The following is an 18,081-nucleotide window of genomic DNA, read 5'->3' as shown; positions in this document are numbered from 1 at the left end:
CACACCTCCTACTTCTAAGGCTGGATCTCTGATTTTGTACTACCATACTAACAAGACCTCTAAAAATATCAGTCCATTGTAGACAGGAAGAAAAGCATATAGTGTCATAAAAGATCAACTCTACTAACCTTAGTGGGAAATTTGACACTTCCAAGGCAAACCAAAAGAGACATGAAACAGCAACCCAGCCTAGGCAACTATATATTGATAAGGATTTCTTCTATATTTAGCCTTTTGGAACCTGAGAATTACTTCATTATGCATTTTAACCTCATGTAGTGAGAAAGAAACACAGATTACATCAAAATGAATTTGATTTTTTCTGAATTTCTTTTTTAAAATTTAATTTTATTTTTTATTTATTTGTATTTTTTATTTATACATTTTGGGGCCCACTGGATATTCAGGTACTCATACTGAAAGAAAATATGTAGTATGTTAAAAGTCTTGCATTGTAAAACAAAGTTTCACTGATGCTTGTTTTCAAAACAGGGCTGACCTTCTTGACAACAAGTAAATAGTGATAACTCAGCAAAACCAGATGACCTCAGGGGAAAATGCAGTCCTTCATGAATTAGGAAAGTTCCTCTAGAGTACACAGCAGTATACTGGCTACAGCAACAGATCCCAAAATATAGAGAGCCCACTGCCACATTTTTCCTACATGAGAAAAAAAATAAGAAGAGGCACTTTGAAAAATAGGTGATCCTCAAGGCAGACAACTCAGTGATGCTGGTAGCTTTGCTGGAGCAATGACTCAATCCATATGAAATGTTGCCCTAACACAAAGGACTGCCAGCACCCCCTTGCCAACATCCTAAGTGCCCCTGCATCCTCCCCTCTGAAGGGCTCTGCCCAAGTCGAATTCAAGGTCATGGAGTTTCATCTTCAAGGCACTTCTTATCCCGAATGTCACTCCAAAGTTCAAGACTCTCTCTGGCAACTCTTGAGATCCAAATGACAGTTTTTCTATAAGGCTGAAGTTTGCAGAACAAAGAGTGGGACAAATCTTTCTCAGCCTCAGGTGTAAAACCATGTAAGGACCTCCTAAGGACCAACACAAAATGTTGAACTGTAATGTTGTTGAGTGAGGTTTAAAAAGAACAAGTAAAGGCATATAACAGTAATTTGTCACACTGAAACTTCAAACTTCATAGAAATGTACTTGAGTAAGGTGTTAATGGATGTTTGTAAAAACCTGCAAAGCACTGAATGGGCACTTGCATGGGCTGAAGCATCATGAAATTCACTGAGCACACGTCTCAGGTAACTCATGCTTAAAGAAATTGATTATACTTTCTGGGACATTGGTGGACTTGAAGAAACTTCAGATGGGAATTCAAGTAAAATAAAGTACAATTGTATGTTACAATCTGCTCTGTACCGTCAGTCAAGAAAAAGAATGTAAGTTAAATCCAGGCAACTGCACTGTGAGAGCATCCAAAGAAAATATTTTTGGCATATTCTCTGAGCTAGGATGATATTAAACCACCTTCTGCTAAAGCAGCAGCTTTGGTTATAATAAGGGGCACAGAACAGCCTTAAGCTAAAAGAAAATTTGTGGTAATGTGATGTGATTTGAGGAGAATACACCATACCTATAAACTAGGTAAGCTTTTGCCAGAAAGATCCTGCCTTGGTAAAAATCAACAACTCATTTCTAATGCAAGAACACTGATGTATGCACATTAACTACAGCTGGTGAGGTGAGGTAACCATGAATGTCCACAGCTTTTCTGGTGCAAGGAGAGAAGTTTCACATGCCAGAATTCCCATCCAAGCAAACAGTTTTGGTAATACATGAGTATCTGCAAGCCAGTCCTGAACTAATGATTTTGCTGGACAAAACCAAGCCCCAAACCTTTAGCTGGCCTTTTGCCTCTGGCTCTCTACACTACTGTTTTCTCCGTGCCATTACCCTGAGCTGCCTTCCCCTTGTACCACAACACTGCTATGCATCAAAAAGATGAGCTGATCACCCTTCACTGAGTTTTCATAGCTCCAGGTGTCTGTCAGACAGGCTTTGGCTGCAGCTGAGCAGGGTAAAGAGGCCTGAGCTTAAGAAAAAAACCCAGGAGTCCTTTGAAGCCCTCTGCTCTCAGAAGCAGTTCAACTGAAACAGGATGTCTGGTCTCAGAGCATGCCAGCAGTATTGATTGCTGTCTGGTTTTCAAAGCTTACCCTAAAACTGTGCTGAGATGCTGAGCCAAAGGCAGGAGAAGACTCTGTCCCCAGTAATGAAGAGCTAAATGGCAGAAAAGTGAGAGATGTGCTTTCCATGGTGAGAAGGATGAAAGAAAAGTTCTGCCCCGATTTTAAAAGCCCTTCTGACTCCAAATGATTTTTATTCATGCTAATTAGTGCATGCCTGACCTACACTTTTTATTCCTTTTAGTTGACAATACCTTACTCATGGGTGAAAAAATGCTTATGATAACTTTAGGGAAATCCAGCCTAGATCCAACCAGACCCATCAACTTATGTCTGAAACTGCTATGCAAATACAACGGTGCTGCTGCTGAAGCCAGCAGTCACCTGCAGCTGTGTGACATCAAGTCCAAGGTAAGAAGCTTTGGCAGTGCCTGAGCCTGACAGGGCAGCTCAATGTAGCCTCAGTACCAGCTGGGCTGAAGCCACGTATCTGTCACCAATCTGTCACCACTTTTGAGTCCTGCTTCTGAGAATGGCCTTCAGTCTGGGGTCAGTGCAGAGGGTAAGCACCTCAGCAGGTCCTGGACTGGTGCTCATGCTGTGCCTCTACCTGAGCCAAAAAGCATGGGCTGTATGGATGAGGGCATCACCCAAGCTGCCACACTTTCCCAGAGAGGTAGCAGTATCTATATCCAAGCAAGGTGACATGCTGCTCTCTGGTATGCTTATTCCTGATTAGCCCCAGTCCTCCTACCATTCTTTTTCTTCCTCCTGGTCATTGGTTGCTCAAATAACTGAGTCTTTCTGAAGCCAGGTTTGAAAAGTTAGTGCCAACCTGTTTTTGCTTTGAGCATCAATGAACAAATGTATAATATAATTACTTCAGACTCTCTCTGTGCCATTAGTTACACACAGCAGCATGATTCTCTGGCACCCTGCAGAACTGGCAATGGTGACTGGAAAAAATAATAAAGACATTTATATTTTTATTAAGGAAAGATCAGCTGAATAACATCCTGGTGATTTAACACAACACCTTGACTGTGAGAGAAACTCAGGTCTAGGCTCCAATGAAAAAGAGTTAAAGCACATTAACATTCAGCACCTGCAATGATACTGAAGCAAGGAAACAGAAGCTGTCTAGACCTTTATGATATGGCTCTTTCTCTCCCTTCTCCTTCTTCAATATTTCTTCCTTGCTTGTCCCAGATGCTACCTGCAGCAATAGTGTAGTATTCCTGGTTTTCCTTTGGTCACTTACAATGCTGAATTCTTCATTACATTCCAATATCTAATGCAGTATATGACACACAAAGCACAAAGCTAAGGACTGTTCTGAGCCATGGTATTCTAACCAGAAGTATTCAAAGCATTCTGGATCAGGTTGTTTTAAAAAATTCTCATTTAAGGTAAAAATAATTCAAAAAGCTACTCCAAGGCTTGTTGGAGTGGAATGATGTATAGTCTCAGAGGAGCTGCAACTACCTTCAGCAGAGTCAAGAGTCAGATTTATGAATCTCTCATCAGAAAGAGTCCCCTGGGTTTTCCAGGCTGAAGGGTTGGGACTTCAGCTGCTGCTTTCCCCAAACAGGGCGCTGCTTACATCTGGACCCATGTTAGCTGTTGGTTACCTCACCTCTCCCTTCCTGGGGAAGAGAGGGATGGTGACACTGGTGGCTTCCACTTTATGCCACTGAAATGCCATCTTTTTCCCAAAGTATGTGTGGGTGTGTGTGTGGGTGTGAGCTTCTCTGGCACCTCTGCCCAAGGAGATGCATCCTGCATTGCACTTTCTTCCTAAAGGCCCCACTCTTGGTATACATCATAGATTCAGAGATCCTGTGGTTTTGGCAGTGTGTGGGCTGGGGCATCACCTCCCTGAATCCATTATTCCTCTTGATAAGGTGGCTGTAAGGCATGTAGCGAGATAAAAGGTCAGGCTGAGGGAATGAAATGAAGGGAAAGCAGGGAAAGGTATGAAAAAGCTGTGTATTTTTGTTATGTTGTACAGCTGTTCTCTTTGTCTTCCTAATACTGTTGATCTTTTTAAACTGTAAATTCTTTAATAAACAGGACTGATTTTCATTCTCTGTGTGTAAAGGGGATACATGTCACATCTAAATAGTGATAGAGGAACATGAAGAGTTTAAGAGTGTATAGTCTTCCCTGTCTTGACATTATGCACATTTATGTAAAAGAGGACGATCTCCATTCCTTGTCTCTAGCTGTAGATTTTCCTACACATTTTGTTCCTGCATTCACCTTAGACATCCCTGCATTTGCAAATGTACAAACATTTTGCAGATCATGAAATGACAACTTCTGGCTTTTAAAAATCTCTTATGGGAAATAAAAGCTCCCTATACTACCTATCAGTGCACAAAGTCCTATGCCTTGGACCCAAAAAAATAAAACAATTCTTGGTATTTAAAATCTGAAAAGTGCATGAGGAAAATCTAAATCAGAACAGATAGGAAGAAAGGGTTAATTGACATGAAGACCAGCACAATCCTGACCATATTGATTGCAGTAAGGTTTTCATTAGCAAACAATTAGCAACACCCACACCAAATAAAAGGAATTTCTAAACAACAGGTAGTAATAACAAAATATATTCCTTAGCTGAAAGTCATTAGAAAGTAGAGAAAGATTATCCATAAAGAGAGGATTAGTAAAAAGAGAAACCTCTGATGTAGCAAAGGCAGCCTCAGCAGGCCAGCTGCCTAGATTGAGGTAATAATCCCACCTTTTCTTCAAAGAAATAATAGGAGTAAAAAGAAAGATCAGAACCAATAAAAGAACCCCTTTGCATGATACAGTGTGCTATGGATAAATGCATGTGCCTTTTAAACAATCATTTCTAACAGGGAAACAAAGAAGAATCAGCAGTAGGGTTCGGTAATATTTAAAGAGACCCAGGAACTGATAATGCCACTTTTATACCTGTGTAACTCCACTGGCTTCTTATTTTATATCAATCTAAGTAGGAGGAGAATCTGGATGCACACAGTACAGTACAGTGTGCTGCAGGACAAATTGTTGTTCACTGTTGTTTTTCTGACTGCTGGGGGGCAAACAGAATGAACTAATTGGTCTCTTCAGGGTTTTTTTTAGTTTTTTATTTTTTTTCTTTAGGAATGTTTTAGATCCCGGTTATTTTCTTGCCTTAGTATTAATCACTGTTCCATCTGGTTGGTGCAGGGAAGAACAGAGTGAAAGTTTGCCGAGTTTGAGCACCCCTGGAAGGTTTCCCATCCCTTCTGGGCAGCATTGCTGTGGCAACAGGTAACTCGGAGAGAAGCAGTTCAGGGGCCAGAGCCCGGGTGCATGGGACTCTTCTGTCGGTCCCACTGGGATGGTTCAGCCAGGTTTCCAGCGTGACGAATTAGGCTCCAGCGGTTCCTTCTCCTCTCAGCATCACAGGGCCCTTCCTAGCAAAGCGCAGGGATTCTAGCACACCGCAGAGGCGTCCAGATCCGTGCGCCTTTCACCTGGGCGCCTCGGATCCCAGGCTTCCCCAAGGAAATTCCAGTGAAGATTCGGGCTGGGTTCTCACCCCTAGGACCTGTCGCGGCTGACCTTTGCCCTGTGTCCCGGGCGGGGCCGTGGCCGTGCCCCGCAGGCCGGGCGCTGCGGCGGCGGGGACATGGCGGCACCCGCGCGCCGCCTCCGTCAGGTGGCGCCATTGCCGCGGCCCCGGCCCGGCCCGAGCGGCCTCGGCTGAGGGCGGGAGAGCCGCCGAAAATAAAGCGCCTTGGTTGTCTCTGCTCCCGGGACGTTTCGTCCAGGTGAGTCTGAGGACGTAAGCGGTGAAGCATAAACCAGCGGCAGCAGCCAAGAAACGGGTGAGGGCACCTTTATTTGGGTGTACCGAAGAGGGAGGGTTTATAGTTGAGATTTGTGCCACGTGGCCTTGACCTGGAAGAGCAAGTTTGCCTCTGGCACAGGTCACTTGAAAAGGTGTGAGGAGGATTATCTCCAGCTCTGTGATATCTTCCAGATAACCCCCAGCTCTGTCTGCTGCTGGTGTCAGCTTTCCATAGCGTCCTCCATCCCGGGGTGGTGGCCGAGGGAGGCGGCAGCAGCTGCTGAACTGTCCCCGCCTGCTTGTGGCTGCCTCGCTGCTGGAGGCTGTCATCCCTCAGCCACTGCCACAGAGCCTGGGTGGGATTCTGCCCAGCTCCAGGGCAGCGCCATCCCGTCGGCTCTGGTGACTCACAGGAGCTGTAAGGAGCTGTAGGTACTGCAGCATCTCATCTCTGGGGAAACAGCTTCTGGGCCAGAGGTGGGAAATGAAGAGCCACCAACAAAGCCTCTCGCAGTGCTCACCTGCATGCCAGAGCTGCACTGCACCCTTTGGCTTCTCACGGCGCTAACTCTGCACAAGCATGTGGTTGGATTTAGGGAAACATCTGTCAGATTCCTTCAGTTTCTACCACACTGAAATTGCAGGAGACTTTGAGTTTTAAATGCTCTCACAGCTCTAGTTTACAGTGAGGGACTAAATTAACAAAACAAAAGGTGCTAGTCAGGAAAAGTCACCTAGATGTACTTAGTCAATCCGTGGCATGCAGAACTGGAAAACTATGCTCTAGGAATGGGCAGTTACTAGCAATTAAGTCAAAACCGGTCTCTGTCCTACCACAGAGCTTTGGCCATGGCTCGAAAGAATGTACTGCACAGCCATCAACCTCCATAGCCCCCCTAAAGAGGAGCAGATATTGCTGCGGTAGTGATGCTGTGCTTCAGGACTGTCCTTTTTGCACAACCAGCGAACCACAAACTTGGCATGCCAAAAAGAGCCCAGGTCCGGGCCAGCCTGAGATCGCTGGCTGCTCACCAGATGCTCACCAAAATCTCCTCCAGGTGAAGTGTCTTTTTACACCTCCATTCAAATGCATGGGAGGAGAGGGCATGAGCAACTCCACCCTCGACAAAAGCTTATGCACAAGGCAAAATCTCCTGGAGATTTCCTCCCACTCTGCTCCCTCCTATGGTTCCTCCTGGAGGAGGGGGCAACGAGGCCCATTATTTATTTAACACCAGATTGCTCAAAAAGAGGTTTGAGCTGACTATATAAAGAAAAGTAGGTTTCATTACCTATAGTGCTTCACATTTCAGAGGAGCTTGTATTGTTACACAGTCGGATTGTTTGACAGTATAATTATTATTATTAGTCCATAATGTACACTAACAGGTCTGGTGGTGAAAGGCTGTATATTAATGCACAGTAACTATGTTTCTCTGAAGGGGGTTAAACAAAACTGTGACTAGGGTCAAAGCTATGCCTTTGCCTCCATCTGCTAGAAACCAGGCATAGTTGCTTAAATTTTAATTACAAATTAATAAAACAAAAATATGGTACATTTTGCACTGGAGGGCTAAATGCTAATTTTGCAGCTAACCATTAAATATCTAATTTTGGAAAGCTCTAATGTTAAAGGTTACTGTGGTTTGCCTTTGCAAAAATACCTGATAAGAGCCTCGAACTGGAACTGAACTAATAATCAAAAAAGAATGGCATAGCCCAGTGAACTAATTTTTACACCTTCTCTCTTCCCGCAGGTTCAGATGATTTCCTGACAAGGGCTGTTAAACCAATATTTTTTTTCTTAGTAAAGACTGTCAAGTTTCTGGAGCTCTTCTATAGCCACACTAGTTTCTGGGAAGAAGAGATAAGCCCTTTCCTATTTGCCAAACAATGATGGCAAACAAAGCAGCATTCTAAAGGAAGCAAAAGGCGTTTTAAAAAAATGTAGTTTATTGGCTTGGCTGAAGGTTGCCTGCTAGACTGAACAAGCAAATACATTTTATTCATATTTCTCTATAAGTCATGTTTCAGTACAAAGTACATGCATTAAGGTGCAGGTACAGGACTGGTTTCAGGGTGACTGGTCTGTTTTATTCACAGTAAAACATTTGTGTCCTGGAGATACAGCATGCTAATAAGCACCCTGAAGGTATTCTTCCTACCTAGCCTCCAGTCAGGGAAGCAGCTTACAGAATGTTTAACTCTTGAGATGCAAAACAACTGGTGGCTGTGACTGCAATGCACCATCCCTTCTTCTGGGTCTCAAAACCATATAAAACGTCATTATTCCTGGAAATAAGTTGGTCTTTGGAAATTTGGTCCTGGAAATTTGTTGCTCTTCAACAGACTAGTGAAACTCAGTGAGCAATGTGCAGGAGGAGGAAGATAGTGGCTAGAATATAGCAACTCAAGAGACAGTGAGTCAGAGAGACTCTTGAAGGATCTCTGTTGAAATACTTGTGAAACTTCACTTTTGGTAACCCACGTATGTTTAGGCCAATTCAAATCTTAATTCCTCCTAGTCTGTTCAACATCCTGCTACAAATAATCTTTTGCTTCCCTTCATTTGTCAGGTGCACACACACAGCCTAGTTCCTGTGCTCTGGCAGAGCTGGAACCCATGCTGCTTTGGACTGTGCCAAACATCTTAGGCAGCCATGACATTCTTTGCCACTTGAGACCACCTGGTGCCCTCTCTGCTCAACAAGTTTTGCTGTAAAAAAATTAGCAGGTTTAGTAGTAGTAGAACCTAGGCTCTGCAAGGGCCAGAGGGAAAATGTATGCAGTAGTGATATTGCTCAAGCACCTGAGTTATCTTGAAGAAATTTTCCTTTCTGACAAGCTCTCCTGTGAGCACTGACCACCTCAAATCACGGTTTTGCTGATGCCAAGGCATTTTGAGGAGATACAGGACTTCTGCTGTGGCTGTGACCACCTTGTCTTTGCTGGGATGTGAGAACACTTCTCACCAAGTCCTACCTTCCCAGTCCAGCTGTTACATTTCAGATGATGGAAGGAGAATTGCTGCCCAGAGCCCATGAGAGAAGGGAAAGGGACGCTGGGCTGATAAGTTACTGCAGGAAAGAAGGTGATCAGTGAAGAGAGGAAGGTAAAAACAGCCAGCCACCACTTCCTGCACGTTCTGCCAAGGGACAGAGTTAGTGTTCTGCCAGCTGTGCAAAGAAAGCAAGTCAATCTGGAATCAGACCAAAACTGCATAAGGAAAGAAGGGTAAGGCAGAGAGCTAGTGCTCATGCAAACCTGTCCGTACGCTTGCATTCTCTATGTGGCTACAGGGAAGTAGTCTTTCTTTGTGTTCCTGCCTGTTTCCAAGGGAGGTAGCATTTGAGAATAAATATTTAATGGCAGCCAAGAGTTTGAGTTCCACAAAGGCAGTTAAGTATTCATTCCCCAAGCCTGGGTCCTTGCTTTTTTGGAGCAGAGTAGGTACAGAGCTTGTCCTGGAGATCAGCCAAGCCAGGCATTACCACCCTTTTTGTGGCATGCCTCCCCATGGAAAAATTTCAGGCTCTCGTGTGTGTTTGCTGTGGCATGTGAACAAAGGGCTCGTCTGCTGTCCTGAGGGTTTTAGTGGATTTGGTGACTGATTTGCCACTTTGTAACAGGAGCTTCCCGAAAGAAAGCCAAGCGCAGTGATCCATCTCTCCGCGTTCTGTCATTTAACCTGGATATATGGCTTTTAACAGCGTTGCCAGTTGCCCTGAGGCCTTATTTTTGTGAAGCTCTGTTTAAACATGTAGGAGGTTTTGTCACTATCAGGAGAAGCTCTGTAACTAACCTGAAATATGTAATAAGCATACCATCCACCAAGGCTACATAACTGTTCTCTTCAGGTTTTTTCCTGTGTTTTAACCTCTCTCAAACTGTCTGTTTGAACTTCCAGTCCATTGCTCTCTATACTAGATTCCACCAGTACCTGCTGCCTTATGAATTGCTCAGAAATACGATCAATTTAAAGTGTGTGCATACAGGGTAGTGATGACTGGGGACAGCTGAGCATTATTAATGTCGCAAAAGGATAGGCAGGATCAAAAGGCTTCTCCTGTTCTGACCAGCCAGCCTTTGTTCCTATAGAGGGCAACTTTAGGAGCATAACAGAGGTCATGACCTGTCATGAACCTGCAAATCTTGCAGATTGCAGCCCTTACTGCATCTCTTCTGGAGAAGGGCAGGTGTTCTTTTTGGAAACTGGGTGACGGCTACTTAGCAGGAGCCACAAGGAAGGAAGGAGGCTAGAACATGCAAAGGGAGTTCTGAGGATTTTGTCCCTCAGGAGTATGCAGAAGCTTCTGTATGTTTGTGGGAAATATGGTCTTTCCCTTACCAATTCTTTTGAGCTCTACTTTTGGTAAGGGCAGGCAGAGGTGTGTGCAATTCACTTAATTACTACCCTGCCCTCCTTGGAAGCATTGAGCAAGCTTTATATGTAATGAGTTCACTCCTGCAGCAACAACACAACAGAAAAAAAGGAGATCTATCTTAACAAATGACAGAAAGACCTTAAATATAGAGTACTTTCCTAATTGTATGGTAGCATAAACCTAACTCTCTCTAATAGACATGCCCATAAGTCTTTGGAGTAATAGATTACCTTTATTAAAGGTAGGGTCTGATCTGGAGAGTCTGTACTCATACAATGGAGAGGATAGCTCTAGTTATCAATACCAAAAAATAAAAGGAAAGAAGAGGGGCTATTCCTACACTAGACTCTATTTTTACATTCTTGACTTCCTTGAGCCACAGTGCAACACAACTGACTAGGAAAATGTTTTTACAACAGAACTAATCACGGTGAGTTCAGTTTTGTACTTTGTAAGACAAGGTGGAGAATTCTACTGTGCTCCATTGTTTTGGTCAAAGAATGCACGCACAAATTTTGCAATAAGATTCTGCCTGACAGTAAAGTCAGCAGCATGAACAGCAGCTGTGTCTCAGGTTAGGTACCTAGGGCTCAAGACTGAAAGAAAGTCAGATGCAGCATGATAGACTCATCACATGATTCCCTTTGGGCCACATACCCTCTCCTTGCCCCAGAAAGGAAATGATGGTGCAGCGATGCAATCAGGACATCTCTTGAAAACTGTGACTCTTCCTAGGTTTCCCACTTAGTGAGTATTGCATCTACATATTCCCCTGGAATCCAGTGCCAGGTACTGATAAGTTACCATGTAGGCTTTTGCAAGGGTTTGATCTTATTGCACTCATTGCTGTTTGTACCTTTAAAAACTTAATCCTAAAACACTGTCAGAATCACAGAGAACTTTGATGTGTTTTTAAAATAACTTTTTGATTCCACTTTAAATAGATCTGAAGTGATCACAGGAAGCATCAACAGCCCTGTGAACTGGATTTAAGCTGCATTTAAATTAATTTGCATAGTAGACAATATTTTCCAAGTTTTCTGTAGTAGAATATAAATTCTCTTGACTTGTGCAACTTTTAAATGCAAACGATAAAATTCTCTAGCATGCTTCTAGTTTTGAGACAGTCCTTCTCATGAAAGCTGTGAGCTTTTGAAACTATTCTAGGAAGAAAATGTTGAAAATCCTTTTATGGTAGATTTCATTCAGCATATTACAAGGAGTATGACACAGTTGACTATAAAACAGGGAACAGAACACCTACTTCCCAAACACTGCATTTCTAATGAAATACACCATTTCTTGATAATTTCTCCCATCCATTGTGAGAAGGTTTATCTGCTCCTTTAGAAGATGAAGGACAGATAAAGCCCAGGAGGAAAAGTTAATACAAATAAGCTAACTCCACTGGGGCAATGTGCAGCTCTGTATTTGCAATTTGTGCTCCAGCCAATGACAAAACATAGACAGATCCAACATAGACAGTCCTGTCCCCCAGCCACTGAGCACTGGCACAAGTCTCATTCTCTCCAGAGATAAGGCACAAGAGATGATGGCAAATACTTTTTCAGGGGTGTGGCTCCAGATAGCTCTTCCTGAGAGAGGGTGTACGGGTCTTTGCTGAGCTGGAGAGTTTGGCAACACTCCTTGTTGATGGGAAAGCCCACCACAGTCACACACTGCACCCTCAGCCAGACATGGGATGCCTGGCAACGACCTTAGACATTTTGCATAAGTATGTGGGACTTCTGGAGCTGTGTGAGGAGGTTGTTTTGGCACACACAGTTCTAACAGACTCGGCTGGAAAGAGACAGAAGTAAAAGATGCCTGGACAAATTGCTACATGGTCCTTGGCTATTCAGTTTGGAAGTGAAGCCACATCTGGCTGAAGGTTTTATGATGCTCTCAGCAGGTGTGTGGTGATGGCAGATTATCATTTGACAATTCTGTCCAATCTATAAGACAAAAAGGGGAAAGTGTTAGTGATACAGCTTCCTTCTAGACCAATGCCAGCAGGCTGTGAGTGCACCTGGAGATATTAGACTATGTCCAGAAGAACTGGAAACAAGGCTGTTACCACAAGACTGGACTACAAGGAGAAGGTGCTTCAGCGTAAGTATCACTTTGTGTTCTGTGTAAATTAATTCAGGTGCTTTTTGAAAAATGGAGTGAGGGACAGAAGTCCTTAAAACTAAGGACAACCATCTTATTCTCAGCTGCTAGAACTTAATGTGAGCCAAAAATAAAACAATTTCTCTAAGAGACTATCACACACAGAGGCATTTGTCAAGGCATAGCCCAGCTACCAGAAAATAAAGCACAGGCAAATGGGGAAGAGCAAATGCAAAACCTAAATCATCTGAGACCTGAGACAGTAGAGTGCTGTGGTTGTCAGTAGGGTCACCCTTTTCCCCTGCTGGCAGGGGAGCTCGGGGTCCTGGGAGCCTCTTGTCTCACGCCACTGTGAGTTTCTGGCTGGTGGTCACAACAAGGCAGAATGGTGGTAGCATGGTCAGAACTAGGCTTCAATCCTATTTAGCTATCCCAAGAGATGTTTTGTTTTGGCTACCAGAGAGGAAAAGAGGCAAAAGTAGAAGGAGCTTATTTTCTGCTTCTGTGTTTTTGTCTTCCTGTTCTCCCCACCTTCAGATCCGTTCTGCTTTGGCTCAGTTGCTGGCTTCTCTTTGCATTTTATCCAGTCTAGTCTGGCATGTGGTCTTGGCTCCTTCTCCTTCTGTTGCAAAGATTTAGTACTATTAGCAAGTCCTGGTAATAAGTTAATTCCACTTTCAGTTTAATAGCTGTGGAAAGAAGTAAGACACACAATGTGGCTGGGAGAACCCAGGTGGCACACCACTCTGGGTCACAGAAAGGCAAATCCTGACACTTTTACATCATAGTGCATTAGACTTTATCTTCACATCCTCTATCATTGTGGCTCCTCGCATGAATGATACACCTGATCATGATGTTATTTAATGTGCAGTGCCATTAATAATAGGACATTACTGCTTGCAAACTTTACATATTTTTCCTGTGTGACCTCTCAGGCGAAAGAAAGGGGTAGATTACAGAATGGAGACACAGCTCCCTTCACCTGAAATTGAAACTGTGTGGACTGCAAATAAATTCTTCCATTCTCCTTTCACTATATTTTCAGTACTAGAGTAGAGATGGGGTATTCATAGTCAAACAAACATGGCAAGTGACACCATATGTGGTGCTGAAATACACTGTTTGCTGCTAAGAAGTGTGTCTAATACAGGTTGAAGCTGCTGGGTGCACCAGCCAGATTCTGGGCATGCTATGCAAAAGAAGTGATTAAGCCTTTTATGGATTAAATGAGCTAACACAATAGAGGCCACCTGCCAAAGTGTTTGCCATATGAAACACCAGTGCAAAAATTATCTTAGAGGAAAAAAGGGAAGGCTTTCCCAGGAATTTGGACACAAATGCAGGACTCGAGTGGTTTCATAAGCAGAAGACAGTGAGGGCACATGGCCTGAATGTAAGCTAAAAGAAAGTGAACTCTGGATAAAGAAATAGATGAGATGTATGAAGAGGAACCATGCAGAATCAAATAGTCTGTTTTTTTCTTTTTCCTGTTTTATTGTATAAAAGGGTGTTTAAGTGCATTGTAAGTAAACTGGACTGAACAGAAGAAATATGTAGCCCACTATTTTCATTTTCTGCTTCTAAATGATACAAGCTGTATTTTCCTGTGCTTTCAACTTACAGTTTGAACCATGCAAGTGATTTCTAAGGAAGATCCAGAAGTCCAGGAGAAAAACCCATTTAGTTGGGATGTAATTGAGTTGAAGAAATTCTTACAGTGATATTCTTAAGGTGATAGCAATACTTGCAAACTCAAATACTGACTAATAATATATTTGAAATTGAAACTGAATTTTGCAAAGGCAATGAAAATAGCAGCAATAAAGCAATAAAGAATGACCTTTCATGCAAAGATAGCTTTGATGCAAAGATTTGTTGGGTGTGAGAAGTCAGAGCAGATTGTTCTCCCAGCCTCTGATGTCAGAGTCAATTGGCAATTGGACAATTTTTTGAGGAATTTTATGCTAGGCAAACTTTGGTGAGCCTGGAATTTCTTAATTATGGTGATCTTCAGTAGGATTTATGGAACTGACAAATAAGCATCAGAAAAAAATTAAAAGGATGACAAAGGAGAAAAATTGGGAAGCGAGTAACTAGAGAATGTGGATTAAATGGGGCTTTGTCATGTGTTCCTAGCCTTTTTTTAAACCACAGAAAGGAGGAGAAAGGTCAGGTAATCCTAGCTCACAGGATACAAAAAAACCCCCATTTCTGAAGGAAAAATCCAAAGCTCATTTCTCTGAAACAATAAGACTCATTTGTCTCACGTGAATGGCTGGGAATGTAGGGGAGAGCAGGGCATTTCCCATGTCCAACTGAAATGTTCCAGCCCTGCTGACGCTGCAGAATTTACCCAAGGAGGAATTAGCTACAACTGACACAGCTCCTTCACTGGCCGTTTAGAAGCAGCCATCCATCGGAGTGGACTGAAATACAACTAAGAATTAATAAAAACACATGACAGACACCTCCAAATATCAACGAAGAATTTTGGGATTTAGCAAAGGACATGTCTATTCACCTGGACCTGTGATTTTCAGGATTAGATCAAGAAAAGTATGTCAAAAGTCTCATCAATTTGGAGTCTGAATTTTTTGCTGCAGCAGCATAGTAATGGAAAGGAAAATGCATGGGAGGAAGCCTGAAGCTGGTGTTCATCTACCATGTGAGTATAGCTGGCTGCCAAATAAGCGACTGGAAATGGGGAGTGGATCCTAATCGAGGCTCATCTACTTTGTGAATGACTGGCAACAAAATGTTGTTCTGCAATATGAAGCAACAAAACTAAATTTTCAGCAATGCTGCCCCCCCCCCCCCCCCCCTCCCCCCCCATTGCAGGAATTTTAAGGGAATGATGGGAGAGCATGGGGAAGGCTCTCTTAGTCAGCATTCAGGTGACCACTGCAGAAGAATAACCTGTGGCTTTGTTTTCAGTTGGTAGTGTAAGATCACCCAAGCCCTCAGCCTCACCCACAAGCCAATTGGTTGCAACAAATGTTGCAACATGTGTGTGAGGAAAGGTTTTGAGATGAGTGGGTGAAAATCAAGGTAGCAGGAACACTTGTGCTTTTGTTGTTCAGTCAGATACCACCCACAACCACTGTTGGAGCACAAACCTTCACCACCAACACAATCCTCCTTGCCAGCTTTCGAAAATATTCTGCAAATTGACCTTAGGCAGTTTGAAGAAACAGTAGTTTTTGTATATAAGTTAAAGTATGTTTCTGGGTTTTGTTAACAGAATATGTAATATTAAAAATTGGGTTCAAGTTAAGGCAATTCTGTGTCTCTACCTTTTTGTAGACATCTTTGAGAGGAGTATTTTTTCCTGAACACCATTCATGGTAGCAATTGTGTGTGTATTCATACAGCTGTTAGAAACTGACCCTGAAAGTATCAAAGCGCCAGAAATAGTGATGGAAGATGCCAATGAGTTAATAGTCAGGGACACAGCTCCTGGACAAGCGTGACCACAAGTAAATCTTAGATTTGTTGTTTTATTCTATACCTTCTGCGATGGTGATTTGCCCTGCGCAGCAGAACAGATCTTGGCCTTTCTTTTTCACTGACTAGAGGATTTACAGAGCAGGAAAAGAAGATTACAATTCCTCTCAGCAGAAAGTAATCCTTTTAAGTTAGGTATGTCAGCATTCATTGAGAAGTGTGGGAAAGTGCATGCTACTTAAAATGCTTGACAGGTCTCAGAGAAGCGTGGTGGCAGGAAGATGCGAGTAAAGCCCCCAGTTGTGATTACAATGACCCCCAAATTAGAGACTATTAGAGGGAGCAGTGAAAGCAGAGTTCAGGAGCAAGGATTCATTTTGGTGTTCATCCAGCTCGGTAAATTCACAGCAGTAAAGTCCAAAATTATAAACCAGAGTGGTATTGTTAATTTGAAACTCATGGGAAACAAATTTTCTGTTTACATGGCCACTTTAGAGAGGTAGTGGTACTGTCCTGTAATTTTACAGTGCATCATGTTGTTACTGAGTATCCCATAAACTCATGGATCTGCTACACCTGATACATATTTTGAGTAGCTCATAATTCCTTCAGTACACATTTGTTCTGTTTGGAAATTTTAGTTTGATTATAATAGTCATGCTGAGCCAAGACAGAGCTCATTGTCATGAGTTTCGTTTTATAGTTTTGAGTCCAAAGAGTTGGACTGAGACATTATCAGCAATGCTGTCATGAGATGATAAGCAAGGTCAGAAACTATTCTGGATCCAGTCATTGCAAAATAATTCAGGCTTAATATGTAAGGCTGAAGTTGAAGAGTACCAGGAATTCAGCTAAACCTCATCTGAGCAGATGATGAGATTCTACTGACAAGGCAATAAAACAAAAACTGTTGTGGGTTAGAAAAAAGAACTTTCAAATAATATGACAAGAGGTAAAGAAAATGGTCAGGAATTAAGTGATGGAAAATCCACACTGAGAAGTATTTGAGCTACAGCCACAAAAAAATTAAACTACCAAAATTTTAAAAAAACCCCACACTTCTAATAAGGCAACATAAAGAACAATAACTGACAAGAAGAGCTTGAAATGCTGAGGAGAATGATTATAAAAGTACAAAATGAAGTGGAAAGTTAGGGAGAGAAAAAGAGAAACAAAGCCAAAGCAACAAATTGCATAAAGTAGCTGAATATGTCAGACAGTTCATAATGTATTTGTAACAGCATAATAGCTGCACATCTCTATTGTAAGAAAATTCAATTTTATTCACTCTAATTTAGCACAGGACAGTCAACACAGCCATTTCAAATCTGTTGTTTGCATTCCAAGATAGCATCTTGACAGCTTTTAACAAACTAAGTGCTTCATAACTGTAGACTGTTGGGGACAAGGGAAAGAACCAAGCCCAGGATCACATAATATACAAGCTTTTCAGGAATGTTTTGCAAAAGAGATCCTCATTCTTTTGTATTTTAAGAAGTCTGCATTTCAATTTTGCTGATATTATACATAATTCCCACATTTTGTCTTCTACTGAATTCCCTCCTCCCCACCTCATGCCCAAAGCTTCTTATTTCTGCACCCTGAGTGACAACTGCAGGTGCCTCAATAGTGGATATTGCAGTGCAAACCAGTGTTTAAATGGCCTGCTTTGGCTAAATGCTTCTTTTAACAACTTCCCTCACATTCTCTCTTAACAAATACCTTCCATATGGTTGGAATATAAAGGCTTGGAAGTACTTAAACGGGTAGTCTGCCATGTGTTACACTGAGGATCAGATGTAATGGTACATGAAGCTCTTCCCCTCAGAGAGAGGGGAAGAACTCATTTCATCTGTCCTTCACTTTCCAAAAAACTGTTACTCTCCTCTAACTTTTATTTTAAGCCAATACATACAGTGGAGTGTTTAAAATACCTAGTCAGACTGGGAACTCATCAGAGTAGGCAGACTGCATTGTGCATTTTGAAGCACTCCCCTAAATGAAAAAATACATAATGCTTTTACATCTCTGTCATCCAGAAGGTACTGAAGTAGTCAAAACAATCTGAATTTATTTTTAGCATGGAAATTCACAATTGTGTTTGAAGGTAAGCTGCAGAGTAACACGCTTGGTTCCTCTGATTTGCTTTTATCAATTCAAAAACCATAAAGGTAGTTA

This window comes from Motacilla alba, chromosome 2 (assembly GCF_015832195.1).
Source record: "Motacilla alba alba isolate MOTALB_02 chromosome 2, Motacilla_alba_V1.0_pri, whole genome shotgun sequence".
Taxonomy (NCBI): Eukaryota; Metazoa; Chordata; class Aves; order Passeriformes; family Motacillidae; genus Motacilla; species Motacilla alba.
Note: the sequence above shows the minus strand (reverse complement) of the source record.